Source organism: Saccopteryx bilineata, chromosome 4 (genome assembly GCF_036850765.1).
Source record: "Saccopteryx bilineata isolate mSacBil1 chromosome 4, mSacBil1_pri_phased_curated, whole genome shotgun sequence".
NCBI classification, from domain to species: Eukaryota; Metazoa; Chordata; class Mammalia; order Chiroptera; family Emballonuridae; genus Saccopteryx; species Saccopteryx bilineata.
Window position 1 is genome coordinate 92133798 of NC_089493.1, and position 13664 is coordinate 92147461.

Sequence of the window (13664 nt, forward strand, 5' to 3'; positions counted from 1 at the left end):
CTGTAGTAATTACTTCAAAATTTCTTTCACTTCTCAGACTTCCTAATCCAGATCATCCTCCTTTCACTCTCCTGGGAAGCACTTAATTTCCATTTACAAGAACAAAAAAAGATTTTATTAGAAATTAATAGGTGTTTCAACTTTCAGTTTTACACCATGAATATTTATTGAAATTTTTTATTTCAATGAAGTTGAAGCTAACTTTTCCTCTTCCAACCAAAACTTGGTTCTTCCATCTGTTGTCAATAATCCAATTCTACCTGTCTCCTCAGAATTTTGATCCATTGCTAATATATCTTCTCCAAAATCATGTAAATATATTCCAATTTTTTAAAATCTTACTATTACCACTTCAACAGCCTTGTCTAGTTAATACTAGTTTTTTCTTCCTTTCAGAGTTTAACCTCTGAAAAGAGATTTTTATATTCAAATTTTTTTCTTCCTTTTCTCATCTGCATGTGAAATTTAGCTTTTGGTGAAAAGACAAAATCATGATTTTTGGATGACGTCAGAGTAATGGCAGGGTAGGAAGCGATACCGATAAATCTCCCCCAAAACTCAACAAGATCTTCAACCAGAAACAGAAAAACCTATACTTGGAGCTTCCAGATGCTTCGCAATACACCCAAAGGTATGATTGAGTGAAAAATTGGCTAAATATATAACCAAACCCCGAAGGAAATAGGGAGTAAGAAATGCTCCGCCTTCCTCACTAACCTAAACAGGGCGGCTTTCTCTGGTAACTGTGAATATAGAAACTGAGGCGGGCAAAGGGGGTGAATAGATCCAGGCCGCCGCGGCACAAACGGCCGAACCAGGCTGTGGCACACAGATCCAAGCCAAGGAAAGTTTGATCCTGTGGCAACCCAGGCAATACAAGCTAACACTCGCGCCAAACCCAAACAAAGAAAGACAAGCGGAGCGGCCATTTTACCCGGTCTCCTGGTCGGTGCGCAGTTAGTGGGCGAGAATTTCTTCCTAGGCCCCGAGAGTGGGTGCCTGTGTTGCCCCACGGAGAGGCAGGGTCAGAGGCCTTTCTGTGGGCCGAGGACAGAGTCTCTGGGCAGCCCCAGCGCCCTGGGAAAGCCACACACGGGAGGGAGTGAGAACTAATTCCAACGGTGGAGATTTTCCGTGCTGGTGAGGGTTTCACTCAGAGGGAACCGCGGCCGGCCTCATATCCTGGTTTGCGCGCGCAGATAAGGAGTGAGTGATTCCTCCGAGTGTCTCGGCAGTGCGCGCCCGTGTTATCGCAGAGAGGGGCAGAGTCAGGGCCTTTGTGTGGGCCAAAGCGGAATCTCGAGCCGCCCCAGCGCCTTGCAAAAGCTGCGCACGGGGACGGAGCGAGACTCAATTCCAACGCTGCAACTTTTCCCTGCGGTTGGGGGTTTCACTCAGAGCGTGAGACTGCTGGCTGGATATCCTGGTCGCAGACAGTGAGTGAGAGTTTCCTCCAAGCGTCCCCCAGAAGTGGGTGCCCGCTTGTGTTACCGGACAGAGTGGCAGAGCCAGTGGTCTTTGAGTGGGCGGAAAGCCCGCCTGATTATGCTAGCAGCTCTGACTGACTGAGCCTTACCCAGAGCCCTGTGCTGAGTGGAAATAGAGTGGGGAGTTGCCAGCTCTTTGAGCCTCTTACTATCCAGGCAGAGGCAGCAGCAACCCCATAGCTGGATTATCAGGCTACTAATTGAGGAAGGAAAGACTAGGAGAAAGGCTCCAGGAACACGGACTCTCTCACTGTCGGAGCCTATAAATGCTAATGAGCCTCGACTCCCACGAGACTAAAGCACAATACATGACATTGCCATAGAGACTTATCAACTGCAAGCCTCTACCTGAGCGTGCCAAAGGGGCAGAACCCGGGGTACAGAGTCACCGACCAGGAAGAGGGAGAGAAAAGAAAAAGCAAGAAGATAACCTCTCAAAATCAAGAATAATCTGCAGACTTTATAACCTATCACATTTTATTATATTTGTTCGTTTGTTTCTCTTATCTTCATTCTTGATACTTTTTTTTCCTCCTCCAATTTGGCCGATTAACTCTCTACTGGTCTTACTCTCTCCTCTCCTTGAACTACACTACCCATAAGTGTTACATCTCCCATTATCTTTTCTCTTCTCTTCCTTTCTCTCTATGAGGGTTGCACTCCAAAACCCTTAACTCTCTCTCTCTCTCCTTTCTTTTTTCTTCTTTTAGTGGTTCCCTCTTTTTTCTCTCTCTCTCTCTTTCTTTTCTCCCTCTATATTAGTTTCTTCCTTTCTCCTTTACATCTCCTCTCATTCAAACCTCAATAACAAACAAATTATCTTATCTGGGACTCAAACCTATGTTTGTGGCATTTTGGGGGGTTTTTACTTCACCTTTTTAACTCACTAGCAGTGCTCCCATCACTGGCTCTCCATATTATCTAGTTCTTGTTCCACTAAATACAATAGTAAGTTTTTAATTTGTCCCCCCATTTTTCCGTTTTCCTCTTATTCCTCTCATCATAACTCTTAGACAACCAACACCTAAAAGCAAATCATTTTATTCTTGACCCAAATTTTTTCCTTATTTGCTTTTTGTGGGTCCATACGATCTTTTTTTTTTCTTTTTCCTATTTTTTTTTCTTTTTTTCTTTTTTGCCCCTTTATTACTTTTCCCCAATTCAGGCCCTCCATCACAGGCATTGTTTGTTATAACTCACAGTACACCACAAGATTTTCTCAAGAAAGAGGGGAGCGGAGAGGAGAGGAAAAAAGGAGGGGGGGAATAATTTCCTTTTTTTTTAAATTTTTATTTTATTTTATTTTTCTTTATTTCATTATTAATTTTTTTTAAAAAAAAACAACTCTTTTCGATTTTTTATTTTTTTTTATTTTTTTTAACTTTTTATTCTTTATTAAATCTCATTAATACTATCAACAAAACCACCCTCAGATGCCATTAAGGAAGAGAAAATCGAATATCATGGATACAAAAGAAAGAGAGGTAACACAGCTAGATGAGGAAAAATCTATGGAGAAAAAATTTAATATATTGGAAACCTTGGAGCTAAATGACAGAGAATTCAAGATAGAAATACTAAAAATCCTCCGAGATATACAAGAAAACACAGAAAGGCAATTTAGGGAGCTCAGAAAACAACTCAATGAACACAAAGAATATATGTCCAAGGAAATTGAAACTATAAAAACAAATCAAACAGATGAAAAACTCAATTCACGAGCTGAAAAACGAAGTAACAAGCTTAGCTAATAGAACAGGTCAGATAGAAGAGAGGATTAGTGAAATAGAAGACAAGCAACTTGAGGCACAACAGAGAGAAGAAGAAAGAGACTCAAAAATTAAAAAAAATGAGATAGCCCTACAAGAATTATCTGACTCCATCAAAAAGAATAACATAAGAATAATAGGTATATCAGAGGGAGAAGAGAGAGAAAATGGAATGGAGAACATACTCAAACAAATAATAGATGAGAACTTCCCAAGCCTGTGGAAAGAACTAAAGCCTCAAGTTCAAGAAGCAAACAGAACTCCAAGTTTTCTTAACCCCAACAAACCTACTCCAAGGCATATCATAATGAAATTGACACAAACCAACAGCAAAGAAAAAATTCTCAAGGCAGCCAGGGAAAAGAAGAATACAACATATAAAGGAAGGCCCATTAGATTATCATCAGATTTCTCAGCAGAAACTCTACAAGCTAGAAGAGAGTGGACCCCAATATTTAAAGTCCTGAAAGAGAGGAACTTTCAGCCATGAATACTATACCCATCAAAGCTATCCTTCAAATACGAAGGAGAAATAAAAACATTCACAGATACAGAAAAGATGAGGGAATTTATCATCAGAAAACCCCCACTCCAGGAATTACTAAAGGGGGTTCTCCAATCAGATACAAAGAACAAAAGAAAACAGAGCCACAAGTAAAAGCTCCAAGAAGAACACAATAAAACCAAATTTAAACTGTGACAACAACAAAAAGAAAGAGGAGGAGAAGATGGAGATTAACAGTAGCAAAGGACGATGGAGTGCAAAAGTACTCACAAAATAGTTCGCTACAATGAACAGGGTAGGGACCCTTTTCATTACTCAAAGGTAACCACCACTGAAAAAACCACCACAGAAGCACATGAGATAAAAAAGATAGCAACAGAAGAAAGATGTATGGAATACAACCAAATAAAAACAAAAGATAGAAAAACGAAAGAGTAGGATCAAACAAGACACAAAACTAACAGAAAGCAAGATATAAAATGGCAATAGGGAACTCACAGGTGTCAATAATTACACTAAATGTAAACGGATTAAACTCACCAATAAAAAGGCACAGAGTAGCAGAATGGATTAAAAAAGAAAATCCAACTGTATGCTGCCTACAGGAAACTCATCTAAGTAACAAGGATAAAAACAAATTCAAAGTGAAAGGCTGGAAAACAATACTCCAAGCAAATAACATCCAAAAAAAAGCAGGTGTAGCAATACTCATATATGATAATGCTGACTACAAGACAGGAAAAGTACTCAGAGACAAAAATGGCCATTTCATAATGGCTAAGGGGACACTGAATCAAGAAGACATAACAATTCTTAATATATATGCACCAAACCAAGGAGCACCAAAATATATAAGACAGCTACTTATTGATCTTAAAACAAAAACTGACAAAAATACAATCATACTTGGAGACCTCAATATACCGCTGACGGCTCTAGATCGGTCACCCAAACAGAGAATCAACAAAGACATAGTGGCCTTAAACAAAACACTAGAGCACCTGGATATGATAGACATCTACAAGACATTTCATCCCAAAGTGACTGAGTATACATTTTTCTCCAGTGTACATGGATCATTCTCAAGAATTGACCATATGTTGGGCCACAAAAACAATATCAGCAAATTCAGAAAAATTGAAGTTGTACCAAGCATATTTTCTGATCATAAAGCCTTGAAACTAGAATTCAACTGCAAAAAAGAGGAAAAAAATCCCACAAAAATGTGGAAACTAAACAACATACTTTTAAAAAATGAATGGGTCAAAGAAGAAATAAGTGCAGAGATCAAAAGATATATACAGACTAATGAAAATGACAATACGACATATCAGAATCTATGGGATGCAGCAAAAGCAGTGATAAGAGGGAAGTTCATATCACTTCAGGCATATATGAACAAACAAGAGAGAGTCCAAGTGAACCACTTAACTTCCCACCTTAAGGAACTAGAAAAAGAAGAACAAAGACAACCCAAAACCAGCCGAAGAAAGGAAATAATAAAAATCAGAGCAGAAATAAATGAATTAGAGAACAGAAAAACTATAGAAAAAATTAATAGAACAAGGAGCTGGTTCTTTAAAAAGATCAACAAAATTGACAAACCCTTGACAAGACTTACCAAGGAAAAAAGAGAAAGAACTCATATAAACAAAATCCAAAATGAAAGAGGAGAAATCACCACGGACACTGTAGATATACAAAGAATTATTGTAGAATACTATGAAAAACTTTATGCCACTAAATTCAACAACCTAGAAGAAATGGATAAATTCCTAGAAAAATACAACCTTCCTAGACTGAGTCAAGAAGAAGCAGAAAGCCTAAACAGACCTATCAGTAGAGAAGAAATAGAAAAAACCATTAAAAACCTCCCCAAAAATAAAAGTCCAGGCCCTGACGGCTATACCAGCGAATTTTATCAAACATTCAAAGAAGACTTGGTTCCTATTCTACTCAAAGTCTTCCAAAAAATTGAAGAAGAAGCAATACTTCCAAACACATTTTATGAGGCCAACATAACCCTCATCCCAAAACCAGGCAAGGATGGCACAAAAAAAGAAAACTACAGACCAATATCTCTAATGAATACAGATGCTAAAATACTAAACAAAATACTAGCAAATCGAATACAACAACATATTAAAAAAATAATACATCATGATCAAGTGGGATTCATCCCAGAATCTCAAGGATGGTTCAACATACGTAAAACGGTTAATGTAATACACCATATCAACAAAACAAAGAACAAAAACCACATGATCTTATCAATAGACGCAGAAAAGTCTTTCGATAAAATACAACACAATTTTATGTTTAAGACTCTCAACAAAATGGGTATAGAAGGAAAATATCTCAACATGATAAAGGCCATATATGATAAACCATCAGCTAACATCATATTAAATGGCACTAAACTGAAGGCTTTCCCCCTTAAATCAGGAACAAGACAGGGTTGTCCACTCTCTCCACTCTTATTTAATGTGGTACTAGAGGTTCTAGCCAGAGCAATCAGACAAGACAAAGAAATAAAAGGCATCCATATCGGAAAAGAAGAAGTAAAGGTATCACTTTTTGCAGATGATATGATCCTATACATCGAAAACCCCAAAGAATCCACAAAAAGACTACTAGAAACAATAAGCCAATACAGTAAGGTCGCAGGATACAAAATTAACATACAGAAGTCAATAGCCTTTCTATATGCCAACAATGAAACAACTGAGAAGGAACTCAAAAGAATAATCCCCTTCACGATTGCAACAAAAAAAATAAAATACTTAGGAATAAACATAACAAAGAATGTAAAGGACTTATATAATGAAAACTATAAACCATTGTTAAGGGAAATCGAAAAAGATATAATGAGATGGAAGAATATACCTTGTTCTTGGCTAGGAAGAATAAATATAATCAAGATGGCTATATTACCCAAAGCAATATACAAATTTAATGCAATTCCCATCAAACTTCCAATGACGTTTTTTAAAGAAATAGAGCAAAAAATCATCAGATTTATATGGAACTATAAAAACCCCCGAATAGCCAAAGCAATCCTAAAGAAAAAGAATGAAGCTGGGGGCATAACAATACCTGACTTCAAACTATATTATAGGGCCACGATAATCAAAACAGCATGGTATTGGCAGAAAAATAGACACTCAGACCAATGGAACAGAATAGAAAGTCCAAAAATAAAGCCACATATATATAGTCAAATAATTTTTGATAAAGGGGCCAACAACACACAATGGAGAAAAGAAAGCCTCTTCAATAAATGGTGCTGGGAAAACTGGAAAGCCACATGCAAAAGAATGAAACTGGACTACAGTCTCTCTCCCTGTACAAAAATTAACTCAAAATGGATCAAAGATCTAAACATAAGACCTGAAACAATTAAGTACATAGAAGAAGACATAGGTACTCAACTCATGGACCTGGGTTTTAAAGAGCATTTTATGAATTTGACTCCAATGGCAAGAGAAGTGAAGGCAAAAATTAATGAATGGGACTACATCAGACTAAGAAGTTTTTGCTCAGCAAGGGAAACTGATAACAAAATAAACAGAAAGCCAACTAAATGGGAAATGATATTTTCAAACAACAGCTCAGATAAGGGCCTAATATCCAAAATATACAAAGAACTCATAAAACTCAACAACAAACAAACAAACAATCCAATAAAAAAATGGGAAGAGGATATGAATAGACACTTCTCCCCGGAAGAAATACAAATGGCCAACAGATATATGAAAAGATGCTCATCTTCTTTAGCTATTAGAGAAATGCAAATCAAAACGGCAATGAGATACCACCTCACACCTGTTCGATTAGCTGTTATTAGCAAGTCAGGTAATAGCAAATGTTGGAGAGGCTGTGGAGAAAAAGGAACCCTCATACACTGTTGGTGGGAATGTAAAGTAGTACAACCATTATGGAAGAAAGTATGGTGGTTCCTCAAAAAACTGCAAATAGAACTACCTTATGACCCAGCAATCCCTCTACTGGGTATATATCCCCAAAACTCAGAAACATTGATACGTAAAGACACATGCAGCCCCATGTTTATTGCAGCATTGTTCACAGTGGCCAGGACATGGAAACAACCAAAAAGCCCATCAATAGATGACTGGATAAAGAAGATGTGGCACATATACACTATGGAATACTACTCAGCCATAAGAAATGATGACATCGGAACATTTACAGCAAAATGGTGGGATCTTGATAACATGATACGAAGCGAAATAAGTAAATCAGAAAAAAACAGGAACTGTATTATTCCATACGTAGGTGGGACATAATACTGAAACTAAGAGACATTGACAAGAGTGTGGTGGTTACGGGGGGAGGGGGGAATGGGAGAGGGATAGGGGGTGGGGAGGGGCACAAAGAAAACAAGATAGAAGGTGACAGAGGACAATCTGACTTTGGGTGGTGGGTATGCAACATAATTGAACGACAAGATAACCTGGACTTGTTATCTTTGAATATATGTATCCTGATTTATTGATGTCACCCCATTAAAAAAATAAAATTATAAAAAAAAAAAAATCATGATTTTTGTGCTATTAAAAATCAATAGACATTTTGTAGTCATCATCTTACTAAGCATTTCTTTAGCATTTGCTTTGTTGGATATTCCTTTTCTTCTTTTTTTTTCTGCTTTCACTTTTTTTTAATTGTTATTTTAGATAGAGGAAGGGAGAGAGACACACACTGAATCCTTTGGTTCACCTAGTTACATAGATAGAACCCACAAACTTATCCCATCTAGGCCACACTGCAAGTTATCCTTGGCTTTTAGTTTTATTCCTATTTATGTTGAATTTACTCCCGGGCCATAAGTTTTTGTTTCTTCAGTTTCTTCTGGGATATCTTTTTCTTCTGTGCAACTTCCTCTTCTGGTTTAGGAACAATCTTCTTCTTTTCAGTAAGGATCATCTCAATGTAATGGGGAGAGCTCATGTAAGGGTTAATCCACCCATGAGCTCTGTAAATTCTTCGCATTTTGGGAGGCTTGTTCACCTGGATGTGCTCAATGACCAGAGAATCTACATCTAACCTCTTAAGTTCAGCATTACTCTCCGCATTTTTAAGCATGTGGAGCAAAAATTCAGCACTCTTTTTAGGCCAGCGATCCTGTGTCCAGCCCCACTGTTTGTCCTGGGCCCACCTACCAACTCCACCATTGTAACTATGGAATGGCACACACTGCTTCTGTAAAGTGACATCCTTCAGGTACTTGGTGGCTTTTCAAATATGCATACCCTTGGTGGCCTGGGCAGTTTCACGCATGTTCTTAAAGTGAACTCGAAGGTTTGAGCCTCTTGACTTGCATGATTTTGTGGGGTTTTCTGGGTCAAGTGAGTAGCGAACCATTTTGAGAGGTCAAAATGGCCCGTTTTTGGGAAGAGCCCTTTTCTTCTTAAAACTACTTTCCCTTTACTTTCAGGACACCAGACATTTCTAATTTATCCTTACCTCTCTGAACTACATTTGAGGGTTATTTGATACCTTTCTACTGGGTGTTTCTTCAGTGTTTGAGTTCCTTGGGGATTTTTAATTTGTTTCTATTATCTTCTGAGTTTTGTCAAGTGTTGTTTTGGTGAAATTGCATCTATTCTTAAAGAGTAGTATAATATCATAGATAACATAGTGGGTTAGCAACTGGATTTGGAGTCTAACCAAATTTGAATTAAATCCTTGTAAAAATTATTTAACTTTATTCATTTATTTATTTATTTTTTACAGAGACAGAGAGAGGAAAAGACAGGGACAGACAGACAGGAACGGAGAGATGAGAACATCAATCATTAGTTTTTCATTGCGCATTGCGACACCTTAGTTGTTCATTGATTGCCCTCTCATATGAGCCTTGACCGCAGGCCTTCAGCAGACCGAGTAACCCCTTGCTTGAGCCAGTGACATTGGGTCCAAGCTGGTGAGCTTCTGCTCAAACCAGATGAGCCTGTGCTCAAGCTGGCAACCTCAGGGTCTCAAACCTGGGTCCTCAGCATCCCAGTCCGATGCTCTATCCACTGCGTCACCACCTGGTCAGGCCAAAAAATATTTAACTTTATAATGATTTGATTTTCCTTTTATGAGATAAAGATAATATTTAATCTAATGGTCTACAAATGTTAAATTATCAGTGATTAATAACATGAATTTCTAAATCATATTAATGGGACAAATTCTAGTTATTCCTGTGATCTTGGACAAATTACATTTTTTCTTCTATTCTTAGTTTTCTCATTTATAAAATGAGGATGATAAAGTTTACTTTATAAGATTCAAGAGCCTTACTTAATTCATAAGATTAAATTAGCATTTTAGTTATCAGACATCTGAAAAGACTCATTAGATTATAATGCTAAGAAATTCAAACTTTGAGCTGTGGTACATATACACAATGAAATACTATGCAGCTGTGAGGAAGAAGAAAATTTTACCTTTCGTGACAACATGGATGGACCTGGAAACTATTATGCTAAGTCAAATAAGCCAGGCAGAGAAAGAAAATTACCATATGACCTCACTCATTTGAGGAATCCAATGAACAATTTGAACTGAAGAATGGAACAGAGGAAGAGGCAAGATCAAAGGGACCAGAGGGGAAGTGGCCAAAGGGAAAGTAGAAGAAAAGATGGGATCAGAGAAGAGAAAGAGATTAATAAAATTATATATACATAACACAGCATTATAGAGAACAGGACAGCAAATTCTGGAGGGAAGGGTAAAAGGCATTGGGCAGAGGGGGCATGGAGTGGTCAAGGGGAAATAAGAGGGTGGGGGGAAATATATTCAGTTATGCCAGGGTCCAGCCCCAGGGGGAATCCAGGGCTCCCCAGGAAGAGATGGCATTAGCGCAAAATGAGTGAGAGAGCTGAATTCTTTTTTAGCATTCACTGCCAGGCATCTCTGCCAATGGCTACTCTAGCTTTACTTTTATACACACACACTAAGTTACAATTACATGGTCTTCAGAATACATTGATTAATAATTGTCTTTGTTTCACTGTGGTTACATATTTCTAGGCAACAGTTAATTCATTTCTATAAGCTATAAATCAGGTGGTAAGTCATTCTAAGTATAGTTATACAATAACTTGATTAGCAACAACAATATTGGTGCAAACTTCTATGAGGTCAGTATTGATTAATAACTCTATCTTACCTAATGTCCTATTATCTAGTCAAATTTTATTTGTCTAATATATTCATATACTAGTTAAGTTCTAACTTTATTTTTCTCATAGTGTTCTACCACCTATAGGTCAGGTATGCAAGAAGAAAGGAAAGTTTCTCTACCACATGAAAAGGTTAGGGAAGTAAAGTAATGAATTAAGTGAAGGCTGAAAGGTGCTTCTGTGTAAGGTCACTGTTTCCTACCTATTCATAGATCACAATCTATTTTTTAACATGATTAATAGGAAGGAATTCTCCTACAAACTTAACTCTTTTTGAGGGATATCATAGCCAGCCTCTTATGTCTATGAATCCAGGTAAAGGGGCTTACAGGCTTTTCTGTGGAACTCACACCCTCTGTCTCATTTCCAAAAAAATTACTATGAATCTGCAGGGAAAGCACGATGCTATTATCCCTGTTCCATAAATGATAGCACACACACCCATAAAAGGAGGGATAAAAGGCTAAATTAATTCAAAAAGCTAAAGGGGGAACTATCATTGTGCCTTTTCTTTGCTGTGACTGTGCCAACCAGCAGTTGTTGATTTTCTTTGCTGTGACTGTGTCAACCAGCAGTTCTTGATCTTCTCTGCTGTGACTGTGTCAACCAGCAGCTGTTGATCTTCTCTGCTGTGACTGTGTGAACCAGCAGCTGTTGATCGGCTTCCGACATGGTTGGACACTTTAGTCTATGTAAACACGGTTGGACACTTTAATCTATGTAAACACAAATTAAAATCATAAATTAAAAAAAAAGAAATTCAAGCTTTGATAGAAGCAGGAGGGAGATGAGGCACAAACACTAAAAACTCAATTTGTTTCTATATTTGACCTGCAGAGGGCAATGTTGCACAAAGTGGAAATGTCTCTTCTAAAAGGTCTATGTCACTTACAAGAGTCTACTTCACAGCTCCCTGAGGTACACATTCTAATGAGGTTCAACACCAGGAGCAGTTATTGTCAAGGAAACATCTCTTACTAACAGTCTCTAGAACTTGCCCGATTTTTTAAATCACAAATTTCCTCAGTTAAAAGGGATTAGCATATACTGTCACAATTTTTCTGCTTCTTAAAGAAAATCTTCCAGAATACAGCTCAGCTTTCTTACTGCCTAGCCATGTTCTCAGTGATCCTTCTGCTGCTTGGAATGCTCTTCACAATGAGTAAGTATCATTATATTCCATGCCTCTGTCTCTATGGAAGTAATATGTTCTCACTGAACTCTAACTAGAGACACTGTCTTTCTCATTTTAACTGAGCTTTGATGTTGCAGGATTAACAAGAGCACAGTCAGTGAACCAGCCTGATGTTTACATCACCGTGTCTGAAGAAAGTCCTCTGGAACTGAGGTGCAACTATACCTACAGTGGATCTTTATATCTCTTCTGGTATGTCCAATACCCCAGTCAGAGCCTCCAGCTTCTCCTCAAGTACACAACAGGGGACCCTCTGGTTAAAGGCATCAAAGGTTTCAAGGCTGAATTTAGAAAGAATGAAAACTCCTTTCATCTGAAGAAACTATCATCCCAGTGGAGTGACTCAGCTGTGTACTTCTGTGCTGTGAGAGACACAGTGCCTGAGACTGCAGGGGGAGCTGAACACAAACCTCCTGAGACACTGGAGAGTTCAGAGACTCAAAGACACAGCCTGAGGTGATTTTAGAAACTCTCCCATTTGATGAAAATGAGCAGGGTGGAGAAGCAGAACCCTGGGGAGGACTTGGCTCCTGAGTGGAAACAAGAACTTCAACATTTCCTATTTTTACTACTGAGTCATTCAGATCAGAGAGTCTTCTACTTCCACTCAGAGGTCCTGCAGTCTAGAGGGACAGGATTCTAATTTAATGTGACCAATTCTGAACATGATCTTTCACCTTCTGATCTTACCTACAACATGCTTCTTACACTATCTGTTACTTTTTAATTGAGAGCAATTCAATTCTTTCAGTATATCTGGTTATAACTTCAAGTTATCTTTAAGTTATATTTTTCTCTTACTGCTTACATCTGATCCATCAGGAATTTAATCAGCCCTATTTTAAGAATTAAATCATAATCTGGCCACTACTGCCATCTGCATTGCTATCTCTTTAATCTATCTTCATCTCTCAAATGAACTACTCTGAGAGCCTTGTAATGGTATCTCTGCTTGTGTACCTGTAATACCTTTTTTTTTTTTTTTTTTTTTTTACGGTGACAGAGAGAGACAGACAGACAGGAACAGAGAGAGATGAGAAGCATCAATCATCAGTTTTTTGTTGTGACACCTTAGTTGTTCATTGATTGCTCTCTCATATGTGCCTTGACCATGGGCCTTCAGCGGACTGAGTAACCCCTTGCATGAGGTGAGCCTTGCTTAAACCAGATGAGCCCACGCTCAAGCTGGCGACCTTGGGTCTCGAACCTGGGTCCGCCGCATCCCAGTCCGATGCTCTATCCACTATGCCACCTCCTGGTCAGGCTGTAATACCTTTTTAATGCAGCAAAGAATTATTCAGTTAGGCCTGTATTAACAAGTTCTATTGACTGGATAGCTCATAAGCAACAGAAATTTATTTCTTATAATCTAGATGTTAGAAGGTGGTATCAGGGTGCCAGGAAGGCTGCTTTCTGGTAAAAGCCTGCTACCAGGCTGTAGACCTCCAATTTCTCATTGTATCCTTACATGGCAGAAAGCAGAAAATAAAAAAGAAAAGCTCGCTCTGTTGG

The 13664-nt window shown here is 38.3% G+C and overlaps 1 pseudogene; it reads right to left on the reverse strand.

Moving 5' to 3' along the window:
• Positions 1–8503: 8503 nt before the first annotated feature.
• LOC136335090 (large ribosomal subunit protein uL22 pseudogene) lies at positions 8504–9152 on the reverse strand (annotated as a pseudogene).
• Between the last annotated feature and the right edge of the window lie 4512 nt (positions 9153–13664).